Genomic DNA, 23,125 nt, shown 5'->3' on the forward strand with positions numbered 1-23,125 from the left:
CATAATCATGAAAAGCAGTATATTTAACTTTGAAAGTCTCTTTCTCCTTGTCCTGGGCTTAAGTATCAGCTTAATGTTTTGGAAACTTCAGAATCATTGGATGAGCTCTCACAGCGACCTGGGGGTGGCACGGACTTCATGCACTGTTAGCAAGGGAGGACAGAACGTCACCCAGACCTGCTGAGGTCAGGGCATCCAATGCCAGATGGAATGACAGAAGGAAGACCGGAAGTCACTTCACAAACAAGAATCTGGAACATATGGTGGAAAACGGACCCAGTTAACCCCCAAAATAAGAGTGAGATGAGAGATAAGGAGATTATTTTTTTAAAAGAAATAGCTGTGGCCTAATAGAAGTCAATTGATTGGATGAGAAAATTAAAAACATATCAAATAAGGTTGTGGCACTACCTTAATTTAATCAGAAGAACCATCTTTTTGGGTTGTTGTTGGTGGTGGTGGCGCGGGAGCAGTGTTTCCTCCTCCTGGTTAGGGACCACTTCTCAGGAGCAAAGACAGAGGAAGAACCCACACCACTCAGACGTGCCAATGCCTCTTCCCCAGGGGCCGAGGAGCTCTGAGAACGCACATTCTGATTCCTCTGGAAGATGTTTTAGAAAGGCCTCTCATAACTGTCAACTGTAAAATAAAAAGCTCTATTGAGATGGCCTGTCTCATTTAATGTCCCACAGAGACAGGCAGATAGCTTGGGTAGCATCCTGGCTTTCAACCAAAGACAATTTTAAATATATTGTTAAAAGTAGTAATGGCATTTGTACGGCACAGTATCGTTTACAAGGGAATTCCTCTTGTGATCATATTTGAAGTTCACCCAAGCTCTTTGTAGTAGGTTGTTACTCTGACAACCTACTAACAACCCCTAACATTTCTTAGCTTGAAAATAAATTTTTTCATTATATTACTTTGATTACATTTCTCTGTTGCTTTACTTCGTATACCTAAGTCATTTTTATTCCACTCCCCTACTCCTAAAACCTTCAATACATTTCTAGAATTAAATAAAATCTCTCCTTCAGTGCCCGCCATGTGTAGGCTCACACCGTTCTCCCAACATAGGTCTCAGGCTTGCCTCCTTGAAAACACGTTATCTTTGTTCCCTCTGTTCTCCCTCCTCCAATCCTGTCCTTTCCTTCCTCTTCTCCTGACTTCCTGCTTTTAACAAGTCTCCACCCTAAACTTCAGCCAGCTCTTACAGGTTTTCAGATACCACCTCCTGAATAAAACATTTCTTTCCAACACCTTCAAATTCAGATGTGACATTTAGCAAAATATTTTAATAAATTACAACTTTTTGAAGGCTATGGCTTTTTTTCCCTTTTAAATTCAAACACCAGATCGAGCATTATTTCCACCATGAATTCTTTTCCACAGGCCCCTAATAATTCCCTTCTCTCCCTACCATGTGCTTTTGATATACTTTGCAGAGATGTGCTAATTACATTGTATTAAAGTGGTTGGTTTTAATGTTTATCTTCCTGTTTAGCTGAAAGCTCATTGAAGGAGTATAGCACAGTGGTGAAGGAGCCAGACTGCTGGGCTTATACCCAGCCCTGCTATTCACTAGCCCTGTGATCTTGGGCAAGTTACTTAACCTCTCTGTGCTTCAGTTTACTTATCTCTAAAATGGAGTTGATAATAGTACCCGTTTCATAGAGTTGTTGTGACGATTAAATGAATTAACACATATAAAATGCTTAGGAGATGGTATGTAATTATAATTATTATACTGTGTTGCCCTTCGTATTTTTTATTGACAAGAACAATGCTTAAATGAAGCAGGCACACAGCAAGTGTTTGTTGAACACATAAATGAATAAATGAGGGAAGGTGTGTATGGTCTGCTTTCTAATGGATTCTAAACTCAAAGATACTTTGCCCACAGCTTTCTCACCTCAAACTAATGAGGTTTTAATAGGTGATCGATAAATCTTTGTGGAACAGTCTTTGTAAATATTAATCCAGTGACTGGCAGATTGAGAACAATAAATTCATAAATTTATGCGACGAATTAGGTTCATATCCAATAAAACGGTCACAGGATTTTTCATTAGGGTTGTGAGACATATTTCCCTTTTGCTTGAAAGCTCCCAGTCGGGGAGAATATTTAAGGTGCGTGGTTGTTTGTAGCCAGACCCTTAGCTCTCCAGTAACGTGGGGGCAATCTACCAGGTGGACATCAACTGGGGAATGCCACTCCCTGGGGGACAGACATCACAGGGCAGCCAGGATCACGCCACAGAGTGGAATACTGACATTGAGACTCCGTGGCACCTAAAGGGGGAGATGTAGCCCCCAGACGAGCTGCCCCGGGGAAAGGCGTAGAGCCCTGGGCAGTAGCTCCACTCTACCTCTGGTAGATACGGACTCTGAACCCCGGAGGAAGTTCTCCCACCAAACTGAGGCTTTGGCTGGGAAGACTGAACCAACCCAGGATTTTGAAAAGGCAGATTAAAAGAAAAACAAAAAGAAGCTCTCTCTGGCAGATGAATTAGGCAGGTCTGGGGTTAAACGTGCACGCTCCTGTCAGTGACCACAGTGAGAGAAAGGCAGGGACCTGTTTGTTCAGCTAGAAACGCTTACCCCGGACCCCGGCCTCTTCCCCCACATCCAGCTTTGTCGCTCAGATTTCCTCCTTCTGTGTTGGAGAGGTGTTCTTTTTTTTTCCCCCCTCCCCTCGGCTTTTTAAAGTAACATCAGCGGAGCAGTTAATGAGGCGATGGAAAGCAAGCTGGTCGGTTCAGGGTTGCTAATGACTCCATTCCCGGGAGCCTAATCAAAGATTTGTACATTTAATTGCTGTCAAGTCAGCTCCAACCACCTGCCATTTCGGCAGCACCTGAGCTCCCAGCTCTGTAGCCCCTGATTCTAAATGAATCCATCACCATTTCTAAAGGCTGGAAAGCCAGGGCTGCTGGGCAACCTCGAGTCGGGTTTGTCCAGGAGGGCAGAGACCAGCCGGCCTGGCTGGGAGGTGTCGCTTACCTGCCGGTCGGTCGGCATTGCGGGGACACCTGCACTTCTCTAGGGTCAGACTTCTGCTGCTTCTACAGGGAGATAAAGACCGGTGTGGAGAGGGCGGGGCATGGAAAGGGAGAAAGGAGGGGAGAAGGTGACATCTGACCACATTCTTCAGAATTGATGGATTCTTTTATTCTCAAGGGTGACTTAATTTCCAACCCCCACCGGGTTGTGGCACGAATCATCTCATCCTTTGCTGGGGGTCCTTTCCAATTAAAATGGTGATTGTTCTATTGTGTTCCCAAATCCAGGTTGTAGTTGTTCTCTAGGCTTTTTTTTTTTTTTTGTGGAGATTTGGGGAATCTGGACCCAAGTCTAACATCATGGTAAAACAGGCTAGCTCATTGGTTAGGTGGGAAAATTATGTTTAGCCATTGTTATAATCCAATCACAATTCTTTAAACTCATATACTGAATTCTAAGTTTTTCTTTTTACCTGTCATAAGTACATCAGGTATACCTATGACATCTGATCTTTCCAGATCAATCTCTAGAGCGGCAGTTCTCCGACTTGAGCAAGCATCAGAATTATGTGCCCTGGGGATTTATTCAAACACACTTGCTGGGCTCCAACCCCAGGGCCCCTGATTCGGTAGGTCTGAGGTGGGGACTGATTATTTGCATGTCTAACAAGTGTCACGGTGGTGCTGATCTCACTGATCTAGGGGGAAGCGTGTTAAAGCCTCTTGGAAATGTCCAGCTCACTGTTTACAGGTGGATGAGATTGTCATTGACCAAGACCTTCATCAGTAGTGTCTGCCTGTCAGTAACTAACTGCGTTGGCGGTGGGGAGGAGGCACCGACCCTGAGAACTTACGTGGGAAAAGAAGCGATTGCTCCTTTATTCACCTTCCCGTCACAGGTCAACACACCATGGATCAAGGAGGGAGGCAGAATGTGCTGAGTTGGTGCTTGGGCAGCAAAGGTGCTTTGACCTATAGACGACAGTCCCTTCCATCCCAGAATTCCTCTGGCCAAATGGCTTTGGGAATTCATTCTCCCTGGGGTGACCAACCATCTTGGCTTGCCAAGGACTGAGGGATTTCACCGAGAGTCCTGGGCAAACAGGGACACTGTGCACCCATCTCCCCTTTGGTTCAGTAGAATCTGCATCATTAATACCATATTGTTAATTCAGGTTTACAGATAAAGGTAAATATTGTCACATTCTTCTCCATACCCTTGCACCCAGAAGGAGGGAACTAAGGTATTTAAGTTGATAAATCTGCATTTATTATCCCCAGCTTGCCATTGGCAAGTACTTGGTCTAAGCGACTTTGGAACTGGATTTATTTTGTATTATTTACCATTGAAAATTAATGGAGCAAAAATGCCCTAAAGAGAGGATTCCTGGTCCCAGATTCATCCCAGTGGATGCATTTCCTTTTGTAAAAAAAATTATTTATGAAAGAAATTTACTAAACTTCAACTGATTTTTAAAATACATTAGAAGAGACAAATAACTCCATCTTTTCACTGCAGCCTGTAGTTTCTACGTGACCTTGAGCTGAATTTCTGGTGTAGTCTTTTATGATGAACCAGTTGATCTGATGAAGATATTGTAGTGACTAGTGAGGTCCTAAAGCTTTCTGTTAATTGTTGTTTTCTTGTATTTATTTGTCTTCCTCCACTTTGCATAGTTGTCACTGTGTTCCAGACAAATGCACACTTGTTTTGATTCCCTCCTTACTGCTTAGTCTATTTATATCAGGGGACCCTGGAAAGTGTGCAAGATAACCTTAGTAGAAAGCTAAATTAATTCTAAAGAGCAAACACCATATGATCTGCCAATCAGATGGAAAAATATTGTTAATTGTTATTCATTTACTCCCCTAGATCTTTCCCGAGAGTGCTTGAAATCACAAAAATGAGGTACATTTGCTCTTTATTCATCTTTGGAATTTAGATCTGAATGCCTCCATGACCTGGGAAGGTAGAACAAAAAGATAATTATTACCATCTGACAATGAGAAGGGCAAGTGTATACATGTGTGTCAATGTATGTATTTTCATGGAAAAATTAAATTGGCAGCCTTCTTGACGGAAAATCCAATGCTCTTCGGGTTGAAAATTCCTCTGGAGCAAAAATGACCTAAAGAGGGGACTCCTGGTCCCAGATCATCCCAGTGGCTGCATCAGGATGGTGTGGTCACCACATCACTTTCCGTGCTGAATCCCATTCTTTGGAAATATCCTTCCCTAACCAGAGCACCCTTCACACCTGAGCCACTGTGATCACTCCTACCCGCATGTCACATTGTGCCCCTGTTTTAGTGCTTTTCTTCATAGCTTTGGGGTCATTTGTGTGTGTATTTGTCTCCTGATTTGATTGCACATTCCTCAAGACCAGGCTCCAGGATGCATTCATCTTGGGTGCCTTGCCGTCTCAGGCAGAGCTTGGCACGCAGTAGTACTTGTTGATTGAATGAGTGGCTGTTGCACTGGAAGCAGTTTCGGTGATTCTAAGCACACCCCTGGCTGATCATTTCTGCAGACTGTATTGTGATTTTGATATTGTCAAAAGGGTTGGGGCCAAGTGGAGAGATTCTTAATGTAACACACAGACTGGGCACAGGCATGTTCAAAGGTTAAATTGAGCACTTCCTGAGAGACAGGATTAAAATCATGAGGTCAGAAAGGCACTTGGATGGCTTCATTTCAGTTATAGTTCACGCACTTCACTCCCTTTGGCCCCATAAAACCCAGAGCCACAGAAAACAAAATCCTCAGGAAGCTCAACCGTCAGGAAGCTCTTCTCCTCTTCCATGTAAGTTGGGAGGCTGCCTTCTCCCCTAGTGTGGGGCAGACTGACCCGGAGAAGCCTTCATTAACACTCTGTGAATCTTGCCAAGAATAATGCTCAAAGGGGCTCCACTGTGGCTTGGGGCAGAGGTCTTTGTTCAGCTCAGCCCAACTCTTCCGTCCACTGCTTCTGCATTGATCCCACCCAAGTATTCAGGTAAGTAGTGGAAGAAATAGAGAATGTTCTTCTCTGGAAACCTTGACTTCATTGCAAGTGTGACTCACTTTATCCATTAGGTGTGGTCCCAAAGAGCTACAGGAAAATCACATTTTTTGAAACCTAGTCATATTCAAAACGTACTAGAAAAAAAAAGCTAGTCATTTAATGTAGGTGTTTATGAACACTTTCAAAGTATCATCGTTGCTAGTGGGATATCAATCCATAATTTCTCTTCTGTGAAAACTCAGATTTCCATAAACTGTGTTTGCTCTAAGTGAGGTGCATGATACTGTTAGAGCTTGGCTGCAGGGCGCGTGGGGATGCCCGAGGCTCTGGGGCTGGGGGGCTTCTGTTCCTTCTGTCCCATCCATTGTTGTGCTGCCTCGCTGGCGGCCCCCTCATCCCACCTCTCTCCTACCCCCTTGCCTGCCCCTCCCACACCCCGGGGAAGAAGGGAAGAGAGACCTTTCAAAGGTTCTCCATTCATTCCAGAGACAGGGGCCTCCTGCCAGCGGGTAATAAGGGAAGTTGAGATCAGTGGGTAACAGGGGGTGGTGGGACACAAACATCAGAGCATAGGGAAGTGACAGGGTGGAATTAAGCCACCTCTGAACTCTCTCCTGGCTTTCTGACACAGGGCTTGGAGAGAAGGGGGGCTCGCTAGGATATGTGACAGGGCACACACAGCACTTATCCTGTCCCCATTCCTGTTCCCTCGACACTCACTAGCCCTGCATTCCACCTTTCTGTGCCTCAGTTTCCCATACAGGCACTGTGGAACCTTGGGTGGTCTTTAAGCAGGAGCGTGTTGTGAAGGTGCCATCCGTTTTGTTTTGTGTGACTGTCCCAGAACCACACAGGACACTCTTCGAGGTAGGCATTGATTGTGCCAGAAAGAGAGGAGAGAGTCTAGTCAGGATATTTAGCTTATCAGCAGCCGCTGCAAGAATTTTCCCTGCTACAGACTTCCTAACATGCTGACCCTTCTGCTCCGAACATTTCCAAGGCTGTTCCTATGCCAACCAAAAAACATTGCGTGATCTAGGCTTCTCGTGCAGCGCAGCAGTGGGCTCTACTGTACTGAGGTGTGTGAAAGGTTTGATTTACTGCCCACTCTTTTGTGCGGGAGAGTCTAGTGGTTTGAAATATGACAACAGAACTCTGTCAGACACTGATGCATTTAAGTGCCCAACTGCCCCGTGCCTTCCCTGTCTCACCTGAGGGGGTGTCAATCGATGCCTCCCGGACTCCTGACCGACACGAACAACGTCAGACAGTTAATCTCAAAACTCCAAATATCCTGGTGTTTTCAACTGCGCAGTCAAAATACCTGGATGCTTCCCTGAAAGACAGAAGCTTGGTTTCCTGTCACCACAGCCTGACTATTCTGGCTAAAATCCTGATATCTGCTTTATGTCTCCTTTTCGGAAATTTACTCCAATGTTTGTCTTTGCAGGGAGAGAAAAGCTTCTTCTGTATCCCCCCTTCCCCCACCACCGTCTTTCTTTTTATTTTGATGATGGACTCATGTCATTTAAACACCACCACTGCCACCACCATAGTCAACAAAGAAACGAACAAGTAAACAAGCCCAAGTCCAGCCCTTCAGCCCGTCTGGCTAAGCCACCTCCCCCGACCTCATCTTAGTCACCTACACAGCAGGGATGACAAACCCTGACTGGACAGTCCTTAGGAGGGTTCAGTGAGGTGGCCACAGATCATTCAGACATCTGGCCTCGGAGGAGGACCACCGAGGACTCGCACCACGGGCACCAATCTTGGCTTTTACCCTACCCGTCCTTTGCCATTCCAACTTACGCCATCACGATGTTCTAGAAATCCAGTCTAGAATGCTGTTCCCACACGGCCCTCTGCGACTTCTCAAGCAATAGTCACCTTGCCCTGAGGGGCACATGTGGCCCAATCCTGACCCTCATTTATCTATCAATGTAATAATTCTCAATTAAAAACATCTACCTGAACATGTATAGGGCTTATGAGTAGTATAATCTCACTCAGCCACTTGTTTTTTTCTTCTTTTTACCCCCTAACATTATTTTAAAATGTATTTTTAGTCAGCTTCTTGAGGTATAATTTACATATACTAAAATTTGAGCTTTTTAGTGTATAGGCCTATGAGTCCTGACAAATATATATTCTTGTGTGACCATCACCACAATCAACATATAGAACAATTCTGTCACCTCCCAAATTCCTTTGCGCTCTTTTGTGGTGAATCTCTTCCAACCTTTGATCGATTTTTGTCCCCATAGTTTTGCCTTTTCCAGAATGTTCTACAAATGCAATCCTACAGTCTGAAGGCTTTTAGGTTTCACTTCTTTCACTTAGCATGATGCATTTGAGATTCAGCCACATTACAAGTATCAATAGCTTATTCCTTTTTATTTCCGGGTAGTACTCCATAGCATGGATGTACCATAGTTTGGCTAACCACTCGCCAGGTGAAGGAGACTCCATTTTTTTGGTGATTATAAATACATCTATAAACATTTGTGTAAAATGTTTTGTAGGTACATTCATTTTAACTAGACATTTGGTTTTAAGAGATGTATTTAAGTGTAGCTCTAGAGGAAGAATCAGAGACTGAAAGTCTTAGGGGACCCCTGGCAAGGGGAGAGAGACTATTCCCTCAGGCTACCAGGAGTCAGGCTCACACCTGTCGTTAAATCATGAGCTGGTTGTAGCAAAAGGCTGATATTATTTTACTGAGGACATTTTTTTGAGTAGAAATTAAAATGAACTCTATTTCTCTGAGCCCCTGGGGAAGAACATAGGTACATGACGGCAACCATCAATTTAGTGGGCCTAAGGTTATCTAGGTGGGTAAAGTAATATTTCCATGGCTTCTGGCAATTCTCAGTGTGGGTCCCCAGGGTACACTGGAAGAATTCTTCTTAAAATCACAGGTAACTGTTCTTTAAAGTTAAAGAAGAATATAGAACCTATGGGTAGACTGTTTAGTAACAAACTTCTTCAGGGTCATTCAATTTGAATAAACTCTATTTTTGGCTAACTTGGGGGAACTCCATGTTGCTTAGTTTAAAATAGTTACATAGAAATCTCTACTGTGACCAGGACTCCAAGGTAATTATTAACCCCCACTGCAGATTTCAGGCCTAGGACCAATTCTATGTGCTTCCTCCCTGTACCTGTCAAAAAGACATTACAAAGGAGTTACAGTATATTGGTAAGAGTTTCATTGAATCTCTCCCACCATTCTACCTTATAGCCCTAGGGCTCTTATATTCTCTAATCCCTGCCCACTAAATATTTTCATTCATCCAGGAAACATTTGCTGTGTGCTTGCCTGGTGTCTTGAGCCTTTGGATGAGGGTGGGAGCTCACAGAGATGGTTTCACTGAAGCATCTTCTGACCTTTCGCATCTACGCTCCAACGTGAATACATTTCGATGCTGATAGGGCTGTAATTATCTCCAGACAAAATTTTAGGAACAGCTAAGACTAGGGAAGAACGTGGAGCTAAAATATAGTACTGCACATTTATAACAGCCTTGGGTTCTACTATTTTAATATGTGTCAAATATTTCAGCTTTATTTGTGTGAGCTGGCTGTATTGAAAACACTATTTCAATGGGGAAGTACGTTTGGAGTTCTAAACGACTAACTTACAAACACAACTGTGAATAAAGCCCATGAATGATTTGAGGAGTTGTATCTATCAACTGATGTACCAGATGGTTGGCTTTGGGTTTATTAGTTAGTACCCACATTGGGAGGCATCAGATCATCTAAGATTCAAGTTTCATTAGTATCACTGACAAGTGTGGAGACCTTAACGATATTAATAGTAGTAATAACAATGGTAATCACAGTGACGAGAACTAACTTTTCAAGAGCACAGTGGTTAAGAGAGTGGCAGACCTAGCAGCAGTTCTAACTGCTTTCTCCCTGTACCCATGAAAATATTAATCGAAGTAAGAAGTGTGGAAAACCATGACTAGACTCAAACCTCTGCTCTAACATCTGTTGGCTGAATGTCACTTAGCAAGCCACACCTTGTAAGTTGTGGATCTTTATCTGAAAAATGTGGATAATTAATAAATTATGAACTTATAAAAATTGTATATAAATTATTATAATTAGTAAAGAGAAATGCATAACATTATTTTTTTAAAAGTTCCTCATATTAGTGCAGTTTTATTCATAACGTTATTATCTTTTTTTATGTGTGTAGCCAGACTGTATGAATTTGAAAAGGAGTGGAGAATTATTCTTTGATACAGTATTTCAAAATGATAAACTGAGGCCTTGGTAGAAGTAATTCTAACTTTCTACAGTTTGGGAAATAAACTCAGATCTGGACAAAAGATTTTCGTTGAGAACACAAGGGAGGTAGTCTCACACCTGGGCTGATCAGGGATAATGTTGTCTGGAATATGACAAAACAAATCTCCATACCCCTGTGTAAATTCCATTTTCTTCAATGGCAACAAAAAAGTGATTTTCAATCAGGCTAGAAAAGGTTGAATCAACATGATAAGTGAAAAGGTACTGCAATACGGTGGGAAACATCAGAGTGTCTGGAGCACCATGGAGAACAGAGAAGGTGCAGAAGGCTGGAAATGAGGAAATGCCTTGGTTTTTAAAATTCCAGTTTAGATGATTAAATAGACAACCTGCAATCTTTTAGAAGAGACAAAGGTAATATTAGAATAAGGGACCACCATGGACTTCTGAAGACCAGGCCGTACCAAGCCTCATGCTCTTTCTTCACACAGTCACTAGTTTGCAAGATACAGGCACTCCGTGGCCTCATAGGATGAAGGGAGACTTGATGAAACCTCAGTGTGAAACTGTGAGATACTAGAATGGTGAACAAATATAAAAAAGTTAAATTGAACAGGAGGAAGCATAATGCTCAGTTCCTGAAACACAAAAATCAGTAGGTCAAGAGTCCTAGTTAAGTCTCTCTGGTTTCAAGGCAGCAAGACGCTGTGTTTCCTGTGTTTGTGTGTGTGAGTGTGTCCTGGGTGAGGCGCCGTGGCTAGTGGTTAGCAGAAGAACGTAGAACAAAGCCCAAGGAGACCTCACAAAAGCAGAGCAGGGGCTGAGGCAGCTCCCCCCTCCTCCCACTCTCTCCCCTACTTCCCCTCTTCTCTGTCTCTCCTCTCTCTCCCCTCAGGGTCTCGTTTTTCTCTCGGTGTCTGTCCCAAGAGCCCACTGCTGTCTGCTAACTGACCCTGTTGCTCCTCAGTAAGTGCGAGATCCAATTCCCAGCTTTACCACACGGAAACTTGTCGTGCAAGGACCCACGAGCATGGGTCTTAGTGCCGTGTCTAGGAGGAGAGACTGTCGGTCTAGGCCCCAGGAGGAGCCAAGATGCCTACAGACCATCCAGTCAGCTGCGGTCAGAGGAGGGAGGGTCATGTGGGCAGCGGGCTTGGCAGGTGGTGAAGTTTCTAGAGAAGGAGGTACGTGTACTGTAGAGGTCTAGAATGGGACGCCGTGACACATACGCAATTCATGAGAAAAAAATTTGGGGTGGGTGGAGTTTAGGTGTAAAATGCACCAGATAGAACAAATAAGTTACTTTAGGAGTATTTTGGACCCAGCTGTACAGCCAGACATATAGTTTCCTCATTGGTCAGATGTACGTGGGGTATTTTGCTCAGTTCTAGAACTCATCCAGGGAGAGCTACCAGGAAAGAAAAATGCCTGCAAAAAGTACTTTATGAAGAATAATGGAGGAATATTTATCCGGGAAAAAACAGTATTTCAGGGTAGTTTTCAAAATTCAGAGTACGACTAGCAGTCTACAAATGTTAATGGTTATGGTGTGAGAAAAGGACTGATTCTGGTCTTCCTTCCTCTCCTCATCCCCCTCCTTCCCTCCCTCCCCTTTTCTTCTTCTACCTATCTTTCCTCCCTCCCTCCCTCCCTCCCTCCCTTCCTTCCTTCCACAAACTTGCAGAGACCAGTTGAGCTGTGCTACTTTCTGTGTCAGGCACTTTGCTATTCCCCCAGGGCTCTAAACATGGCTGATTTCATGGGGTTACACTCTAGTGGGGGGGGTGAACATTTAAATAAATATCACTAAAAACAAGGGTTACTGTGATTGGGGTGGACAGAAGGATCAGTGGGAGGACCAGGGAGGGGGCCAGGGCAGAGTGAGATGCTAGAGCAGACCTGGAAGAGTCGGTAGAACACCACTAGGCTGACCACGGGAACAGTCTTTCAGGCAAAGTAACAGTATTCATGAAAACACAGGGGATGAACAACCCATGTGCACATTCACGGAACTAACCCTAAGTGGTCCCACAGGGCTGGGCTGGCACCTGCAATGGGGAGGTGTCATGCACATTTAGGGGCCATAGTAGGAGGGCTGCACCCTCCAGGGTTGTTATAAGGTTTCGTTGCAGGGCTTAGGCAGTGAAGTCTTGATTTAATCTGGGTGATGAACCATAAGGGGTGAGATTAGAGGCAGAGTGATCAGTTATTGGCTAATGCAATAATCCGAGAAAGAGGAGATCGAATCCTCGGGACAAAGACAAGGCAGCACACCCAAGAGGCTATCTCAGAAATACAGACTCACTTGAGTGTAGTAACCCACTGAAGGGGAAAAGGAGGGTGTGTGGGGCCTGCTTTTGAAGAGGTTGATCAGTGGCTCTATTAGGATGAGACGCATAAAAGAAGGAGCTAGTTTGAAGAGGAGGACAAGTTTGATTTATGTCTGCCGCGAAAATTACTAGGGACATATTCTGGCTTGAAATAAGAACGAGCTTCCTAATATTTAGATCTGTACAGGAGTGAGCTCCCTGTCACAAGGAGTATTCAAACAGAGGCTTGTAGAACCATCTGTCAAGGTTGCAAAAGAGGCAATTCCTGTATTGGGTTGGGAGCCAGAGTAAACAACCTGCAAAACTCCCTTCCAACTTTAAGATTCTGTGGTGCTCTAGCAGTAGAAACAAAGGCTATTTATTGCATGCATTGTTGATGTCTCCTGACAGATTTTAAATACCACTGTGACATATACCATGAAATAAAAACAAGTAGAGAAAGAGAATAAGCGCACACCTTTGCCGTGTGTATCGATAGCTGCCTATTTACTTTATATACACTTTTAGGTGAGGTTGTTTATATCCAGAGCTTTAGCTGCTGTTTCACAAATCAACAGCCAGTATTTGACGTAGTTGTCGATGTCGGGGGCGCTGACATAGCCAGTCCTACGTGCGTGTGTGTAAACATGTGGTTATGTATGTGTAAACAAGAAGAAAGGGACCATGATTTGTAACTGAATGATTACTATTTTCCATTTAGCGCAATATCTATTCTATTACCGCAAAGCAGTCATTTATAAATCTTTTGCAAGGCGACGATTCTGAGGAGAGTTAAATATCAATCTAAGCATAACATCAGTATGTAAACAGATTGATGAATTGCTAGATTGCTAGGATATAAACCATATGGAACTGCAAAGAACGCTCTGAGGAGCTGGGGATAATTTTAGCATTTCATGAAAGCCGAGGACGAGACGGAGCTACACCACCACTTGATTAAACTTCCCGACACTATTCTGTGTGTGCTCTCAAGGCTATATGGCACAATTAGCATTTTGAACATTAAAAATATAACTTGACATATTTCTCTCTGACTGCAGGATTAATGGACTGTGTGGGGGCGGTGCTCAAAAAGACTTCAGGGACAGACTGGGGAGAGATTGTCACCCGAGGGCAGGGCCTGGGAAACCCTCCCTCACATTTTGTGGGTATGTGATTAAGGTTCCAGAGCATTCAGCAGATCATCAAAGGAGTCCATGACACAAGTAAATGTTCAGAACTTTACTTTTTAAGTGCTAGGAATAAGGCCTGCATCCAGGTTTCCTGTCTCTCAATTTTGAGCTCTTTTTGTGAAATTACGCTACCTTCACGGACTAAATCCTGTGATGGCATTATAGATTTTATACCTTGCTCTTATGAAGAAAGAGTCTCTGTCTTCTGAGTTATATAAGTAGGTCCTTCTCTCTTCTTAGTCGTATATGTAGCACCACTAATAATGCTGGAGTGGGTGGAATTAAGCTGAGGGGTCCTGGAGAGCCTTGTGCTGTAAGGAATTTTAGGCTAAATCTACGCAGAGTAGAGCAGAGAATTAAGTAATTTTCAGCTAAATTTGAATACACAAGGCAGCCAACGTGGAAAATGACTTAAGCCCTCACTGAATTTGGTTTCTGCAAACCTGACCTGAATCACCAAAGAAGAAAACATTTCTATGGAGTACTCAGCGGGGGGGCCACAGAGAAAATTAGTAAAGAAGGTGCCTGGGAAAGGCCATAAGAATCATCGCTCTGCCAAGGGGGCTGTGGGTGGATGTGATGGTCCAGTTTATACAACATTTTCACACAGGGGATGATGGCGTGTGGTCTCTAAGCACAAAGGGACATTGGGTTAAGCCTACAGCTCAAGGCCTACATGGTAACTTTTGGGAACCTGTTGGCCAAATTGCAGTTCAGCTACCATTTGGACAACCAGGTGGTGGTACTCCTGCGACACTCAGAACAAGAAGCTGAGAACAGCCCTGGGAAAGGCTGGAGCTGCCATTCCCTGAGGGTAGAAGGGTCCTCTAGTGCATGTCAGGGCTCCCGAGCGCTGGGCTTGGAGCCCACCCTGCACATCGGATCCCAAACTGCCCTTCTTTCTCTCAGCAGAGCCTCCAGGGGCAAGATTGGAAAGGGACTGGGCAAGAGCCATTGTTTTGCTGCATTTTCTATTCCATTCTGCTCGAGCATGGGCTATTTTCGTAGTGTTTTAAAAAATAAATGAGAGTGCTCTAATTTAAAGTGCTGTTATAATTTTCCTGTAGGGACTATTCTAAGTGCCGCTTACCATTGGATATGATAATTCATTCTAATTTCATTAGGCCTTTATCCCAGATATGTCTCTGGAAACTTCTTGGCTGTCCTTCCAATATGCACAGCTATGTGGCACGTAATGAGGTAGCACTCCTTGTCAGCCTCTTGCTGGGACAGGTGCAGAGAACAGGACCCAAAGGAGACACAATTCTAGGAGTGAGGGTATCCAATAGGGGCAGAAGATGTATGCACATCACCTTCGGTAGTACCTGGTAGGGCTTGGTGTGAGGTATATCTCATGAGGGTTTAGTGAAACTACAAAATTATAAACATATATGAAAGAATAGACTTTGAGTTAAATGGACTGTTTACTTTCCTATGAGAGAATGGGTAGTGAAAGAGGAGGAGGAGGAGGAGGAGGAGCAGCAGCAGCAGCAGCAGCAGTGGCATCAGCATAAGACACTATCCTGAACTTTAAAGCACTAAAACCCGCCACCCTTCCTAAAGGAGGTTTCCCAGTTTCACTCACTACCTACACATTGCTATGTCGTTTCTTCACTGCATGGGCCATGGTTCGAAGCAGTCCCAGTTGTGTCAGCCGCTCCCCTAGGTGTACAACCTTTGGCAGAAATAGAATGTATTTGCCCACGCCTGACTCCCGGTGGCGGGTCCCCTTAGATAAAGCCCTCCTCTCAAGGCCATCTCTCCAGTGATGACCTTTGAGGCACTCCTGATCTGCTTTCCTGCTTTGAGAACTTCCTAGTTTAGGCCCCCTTATCGCTGGGAAAACTTGACCTCTAGCACACAAAGCATGTCATGGAGCAGGGGAACGGAACTTTCTGACTTTAAAGTCAATTTGGCTTTGCTTACCTTTGAAATTGAGCACTTGTATTTTGAAACTGTTTATAAGCAGTTCTCTGAGCACTGACCTGCAAACACAGATACCAAGAAATTCCGGGGCCAGAGTGTCCAAATAACTAGGATAAAGACAATCGAGTTGAATAATAAGAAAAAAATCTGGCACCTATTACTTCAGCTTTTAAATTCTCCAACCGCAATCTTTCCTTGTTCTGGGGCTTTCGTCCAGGGAAAAGAGCACAGGCTTTTGCAACTTCTGAAATAAAGAAACTATTTGAGTCTCCACCTTGGTGTTTAGCAACAGTGAGAACTTAGGTATGCTGCTCATGGCAATGAGCGTCAGCTCATCAGATTTAAGAGAGGAGAACAACATCACTACACAGGGCTTTGGAGAGGATTAAATGAAATAATAAATGGTTTCTAAGTGCTTCCGAAGTAATTTATTTTTTCCCATTTTATAGATAAAGAAACTGAAGTCCAGAAAGGTTAAGTAACTTGTACAAGGTACAGGTAGCATAGCTGGTGAGTATTATATGCTAGAATTTAGGTCAGAGTAGGTGATCCAGAAATGCACATTAAAATCAGATAAACATCATATTATGTTTATCTCCCTCAGAAATTTGTCTTTTGGGCAAATTTTGGTGCTGTTTAATATCTTCACAAACTGTATTAAGCTCAATTTTCTATTATGGGACATTCATGGAGACAGAAAGAAGAATGAGTTACTATTGCACTTGTTCTGTGATCCTTATAATATTAAAGTTATTAATCCAGAAAGTAAATGAATCCAGAATTGTAAGTATTAATTCAGGAAAGCATGAACAAATGTAGTTCTTGGTGTAGTGTTTTGCAAATAGTACATGTTCAATAAATACATGTTAATTGAGTGTTTAGAAAGATTAGTTTGCCAACATTCTGGTAGAAGACCAGCAAGTTCTGGAAAAGAAGAGACATTTCATGTTGCAGTAAGTGTCCTACTCTGGAGGAAAATAAACAAGCGTAAAGTTATGACAACAGGGCTGGAGTCAATGTGACGATCTAAGAACTACAAATCAAATCGGTTATTTTGGCAAATGGAGTAGGTTCTAGGCACTTGGGACAGCACCAGATGATGTTTATTCCAACACGAAGACTGTTATAATGTATCTCTTGGATTAAGCTTTTCCTATCACAAGGACATTATGTCAGATTCCGCTCAAATAAAGTAATGGTAACTCTGCCTTCCAAATGTATTTGCTTTTCACTTTCAAAAGCACACCTATATCTTTCTATAATACGTTGCCTTTTTGACTTGATCCCCAGAACTATATAAAGCATTAAAAAATCTGTGATCTTTACGGGGTGGTGCTGGGAGACTTGCACCTAGCAAAGTTACTGGCACATCATGGGTCCTCAGCAAACAATAAATTATAGCCCACATTGCATGTTTACTGTGTGGCAGATACCGCTCTGAGCATTCACTTACGGTGACATGTTTCTTTAAGAGGAGTTCGACATAATTGTGATGAGTGTGTGAGATTGCCCCTCACTAGCCGAGTGACCTTTGGCAAGTTACGGAAGCACTTTGGCCTCAGTTTCATCATCTGTAATATGGGACTAATAATTGGAATAACTTTACATAGAGTTATTGTGGAGATCGCCTGAGTTAGGACCTGAAATGCATTTGGAACAGCGATGCAGATGCAGACATGAATGCTCAACACATACTGGCTTGTATTTATTTGTATTTGTCCTAAGGTAAAATACAAATGCTGGGAAGTTATTGTGGCAATCAAGATTTGAACCTAGGCTGCCTGGCTTACTTAAGAGCCTGTGTCCCTAATCACTATTTATTTTGAATGAGTAACCAATTACGTACAGAAATAACCCAGAATCACACGGTCAGAGAGTAGCAGAATCCCAGTCTCCTGTCCCTCACCCTATCGTTGTAGCACCGGATCCAGGCTGGGTTACCACAAATGCACAGAGCCGCATCCCCTCGAAGGAGGCAGGAGGTTGCTGCTGTACACGTGGGATTCGAGCTCCTCTCCCTCCACGGCCACTCCCCCTTGCTGGGCTGCCGAGGCTGGAGGTGCCAGTGCACACGGCTAGAAGCGCCCCTCTGCTCGGCGGGAGCCAGTCCTGTCGCAGATCAGAGGTATTAGGATTGTATTCTTTAGCCGGCGAGGGAAAAACGAACGGAGAGAGCACAAGCATAAGAGTAAGTGGCGTTTGAAGAGTACTCTCCAGTTTATAGAGCACGTTCACGTCCAAGGTCTCGCGTGATCAGCGGAACAGCCCTGAGATGGGGGTGGTCTCCCTTTTGGAAGATGAGGCCACTGGAACCCAGGCGCGTCACGGGACTTGTCCACGTTTACAGGGTGGGCAAACCCCAGAGCCAGGACTGGCCCTGTCACCTCCTGGCGCTGGAAGCCAGCTTACCTTCCTAGTTGAAATATTTGACCCTGTGCACTGAGAAGACTTTGTCCTTGGCCTCAGAAAAATCATTTTAAGATATTTCCACTGTCGATTTTGATCTGCTTAGGAAAGTTTCAGTTTTAACCTTCCTGAAGGCAGGGAAATGGGACGAGATGACCCAGATCACATCTAAACCCATGGAGTTTTGTGATTCCTTTCCCGGATTTTATGAAAGAAATAAAATTATTCACTTGGACTGCTTGCTATGGGAAATATCCCAGCAGCTGTGAAGGGCCATTGATTTGGGACCTTCGAACCATGTGTTAGGAATAGAAAAATGTGGGAGAAGGAAACGGGACATCGGGAAAACTATTTTATTCACTTCGCATGCCTTTTTCTGATGATATTTTATTTCAAACCTTATGTTCACAGCACTCTTCCACATAAAACAATTCCCATCTCATCATGCTTCTTTCTCTCATATGTGGAGAGATTGTTTTCCCTTTCGGGCCCCATGGCTTTCTCTCTGATTCTGCAGCAAATCGCCCTTCTGAGCCTGCGGCATAATGACCTCCATGGCAATGGGGAACTTAGAGACAGGCCATTATGTGAGCGTGACAGGCTCAGCACAGAGACTGGAGCTAAGAGTTCTTTTAAAAACTGCTACCCTTAATGATGGCAGGGCAGAAGTAGAAAATTACTGGCATCATAAATTGCTTTTTTTTTTGATAAAGGTTTTGTCTCTATCTTTTAAAAAGCTGTGCCGCACTGGGAAAATCTCTCTACAGTTTTTAATTGTAGATAATTTTGTGTAAGAGAAACCTCCCGGTGAAAATGGTCTGAGGAAATGTTTGACTTTGGCAAAGCTCCATGTCATTCTAAACGAGTGCATAAAAACAGACACAAACAATATTTGCCGTTCCCTAAAAGTGAAAGAGATAATTTACATCAAAAGCGAAGGAGGAGGTTGAGAATGAGAGATTGGCCCCTAAGTAGAGCATCTCTTTTTACACACATACACAAAAGAGCAGGAATAAAGGAAGTGGGGTGTACTGCCACCAAGCGGTGAGTCCGGGAAGATTGGAGACTACCATGACCCCTCACTTATCCGGAACCAGACTTCATTTATCCAGAAGATGGCCACAAATCAGAAAGATCACAGTGCTGCCAAGTAACTTCTGACAGAAGACACCTTCTAAAGTTTATGTGCTTTACACAAAGAATGCTACATCAGAAACTTGTTTGTCCTTGTCGTAGGCATAATTCTAACAAGCATGGTTTTCAAACCCCACAGAACATTAGCGTTGAGTAATTAGAATGGAAAGAAGAAAGGAAAGTGAACAGACCAGGTATTTCATCCATATTTATTCTATTTGAACAACAATCAATATCAACCAATGGTACACTGGTGGTAGTGATTCATTTTAAAGACGATAATATAGATTCAGAGGTCAGTCAGCTAGTACGGGACAGATTGAGTATTCAGGTCCAGGACTCTAGAATCCCAAAGCTCATGTTCCTTCCACTTCTCCTCCTGGCTTTTCCAAAGACAAGCACAGTGAGAAACAAACCTCACTGGCCAGGGCAATGGCAGGAGACAAAATTGAAATCAGTACCTAAAAATGTACTATACCCTGGGACGATTAAGTCTAGAGGAAAATGGCCTCAATGGTTCCCAAAGGTATCTGTTTTAAAACATAGTCACCATGATTTTGGATCATCAAGGATATGTTCAGTTGTGCACAGCCTTCCTTCAGTAAGCAGTAAGGTGTAGCCTGGGGAGGACACATGGCATAGTGCTTAGAGCACAGGGTCCAAGTGTCACTTTGTCTGTTGCTAGCTGTGAGAACTTGGTCAAGTTACATCACCTCATTGTGTGTCATTTTCCTCATCTGAAAAATTAACATGCAAATTATACTACCCATCTCATGGAGCCGGTTTGCAGGATTAAATGAGGCAATTCATAGAAATAGAGCAGTTCCTGATGCTTAGTAGGCATTAAATATAGACATGAACATTTTAGAAATTTAGAAGCTCAAATTATTAAGGACTAAATTCTGGTTGTTATTTAAATTGCTCAATTGTTCCTTCACTTATTCGACATACATTTATTAAGCACGTATTATAAACCGGGCAGTCAGTAGCCACTATGTCAATAAATATAAATAAGCAACAGCCCTTCCCATTTATGAACTCAGACAGTAAACAAAAATTATAGAAACATAGAAGTTTCTGGGGGAACATTTCTGTGGGAACACATACCCCATCCCTAGAGAAACCAGAACCGCTTCCTAGAGGTGACATTCAAGGCCCTCCTTCCAGTGGAAGATGCAGTATGTACAAACCAAGACTCAGATGGAGGGAGAGTAGGTGACCAGGTGATTTTGCATGTTGGGGTATGTCTGAGGGGCTGAAGAGACAGGCAGGGCTGGTGCAGGGAGGGCCTTGCATGTCCAGCTAGATCCTTAGCTTTGTTTTATAGTTTTCAGGGGTTCTATAGTTTTCAAACTTCTTTAGTACTAAATAGTTTTTTTCCCCAAACAAAATCTCATGGAGAACTCCAGCAAATGAAAAAAATAAAAACAGCACTTTATTAGGGGACAGTTAGTTTGTGAGTTCAAACTTATGACAGTTAAAAAAAATCAATCAATGAGATCAATAGAGAGGTATTAATTAATACAACAATTTGGGGATATGCATGACAAACTCACCTTCAATTGTATATATAAATATATACATATATATTTAGTTCTAATTATATACTATTGAGAATACTCTGCATCACTCAGAGAACTATTTGCAAAAGGTAGCTTCTTTTTTTCCAAAAGAACTTAGTTTGCAATCGCTGAATACACTTAACTGATCTGAAAATTTAAAAGAGAAGTAGTAAGATATTTTTACTTCAAATTTATTTATCAACATCTTACATTTCTTATTATAAATAGAAAAGTCAAATGGAAAACACCATAATCTTCAAACCAGTGCTAAAATGATCCATAACACATCATTATTTATAGGTGACCTGGTCCCTGTCTGCTTGTCAAAGTCTGGCTGTTAGCTGGGATGGGATTGCATATTGAGACGATATACCTGAGCCTTGCCTGGCCTGTGAATGAGGAAGGTATCTTAGTCCAATTGTACTAGTATAACAAAATACCTGAGACGGGGGAACTTATACATAACAGAAATTTATTTTTCACAGTTCTAGAGACTGGAAAGTCCAAGATCAAAGTGCCAGCAGGTTTGGTGTCTGGTGAGGGCTTGGTCTCTATTTCCAAGATGATGCCTGGTGCCAGATGCATTCTCTGGAGGGGACAAACACTGTGTCCTCACATGGCAAAAGAGATGGAAGGGCAAAAAGGGCCTAGTAGTTCTCTCCCGCCCATTTATAAGATTGCTAATCCTTTTCATGAGGGCTCCACCCTCATGACTTAATCACACAATTAGGGACAACCTTTTCCAAGAATGTGGGTATGCAAGTATAAAGTCTATACTAGTGTTATAAAATCACATATGAAAGACATGTAAGCTATTCTGCCTTTGATATACTCTTCTGTCCTCCTCCTCATTTAGGTTTTAATCTTAAACTCTTAACCTGGTTCCATGTGATGCTGCAAACTTATTCCCTTTGCTCTATCGATAGTGTAATGTTGATTCATCACATCTCTTGGGAGGAGTCTCACTTTGGAAGGAGTTGGTTGGACTCTAGAGGATTATTGGGTTGGGAACCAAGTCGGCATATATTGAGGCATTGGGCTCTCTTACGAGGCTGAATCATATGTCCCAATGGAAACTTTCCCCATCCTGGGAGTCATTAATGTGTCATAACCCATAATTTAAAAATTATTGGGTATTTAGGACTTCATTTCTCTCTCAGCCCACAGATTCTTATCCTTGCACACAAAATGAAACTTCTGCATATAAACGAAGGGGGAAATCATCCCACCACCTCCTCTTAGAGCAATAGCATGAGAACAGATGTAGTCAGAAACCATCTATTCTGAGCTTCTTCGGAGGACAATAATTGTTACCCTACTAAGTTCTTGTGCCTGCTGCTGCTTATTCTCCAAATCCCAACACTTTTTTCTCTTCCTGGCAAGCCCTGGGTGACTATTGAAAATGAAGCACTTAGTCTTCACAGCCTGGCAACTCCATTACTCACCACGGGCCAGCCAACAGGGACCCCCCAACGGTGACATGGCAGGGGTCATGCCTCTCTGAGCATGGAAGCCACTTTGTCAGTGTTTGACAGACATAGTAGAATTTCCAGGTGCCCTTAACATGCAAGCATTTTTAAATTTTTTTCCCCTATTGGCTGTAAGGGAAGATGAAACAGAGCTAGAGATGAGGCAAAGTGTTTGCAGAGTCACTCCATTTCCTGTCTGAAAGGTGAGCAGTGACATGAGGCAGTGTCGGGTGGACATTGGAGACTGGGAAAGATGGCAGAGGAAGAGGTTTGCAAAGGCATAACCCCCTGAAATTTCCTCCAATTTCTCCTTCCTGGTGTCCCTTTATGCTCCTTGCTGATAAATTTAGATCTTGGTATCTATATTTAATTTTATCTGCAGAAAGAATGGAAAATAGAGCTAGCTAGACATTTAAAAGCAGGCATCTGTGTTTCTTATTTACTTTCAGATAAGCAAAATATCCACATAATTTACTCTTGATAAAGAGTACTGGGGCAGCTTGTTTGCCAAAGACGTGTGACATTTACACCATGAGCAGTTTGAGATGTCACTAGAGCAAAACTCTTAATTCCTACTTGCCAACTTTAATTCAGTTCCCAATCCCTGCCCCATCCCCCGTTGGCAGGATTTTTTTAAAGCTCATATTTACAGGTGTCACCCATCGCCTGTGCTTGCACCTGTTCCTATGGAAACATCTATGTGTCCCTATGTCCAGTGTGTGGTGTCAGTCACAATTTGCTCCCTGCTGGCTCCTCTGTGCTCCCCACATGCCTAGGACTCTCCTCTTTCCTTCTCCAGCCCACGGAACCCCATCTCCCTCCGGAGGACTCCACGGGCTGGAGGAGGGCTCCAGGG

Source organism: Eulemur rufifrons, chromosome 4, assembly GCF_041146395.1.
Source record: "Eulemur rufifrons isolate Redbay chromosome 4, OSU_ERuf_1, whole genome shotgun sequence".
NCBI lineage: Eukaryota > Metazoa > Chordata > Mammalia > Primates > Lemuridae > Eulemur > Eulemur rufifrons.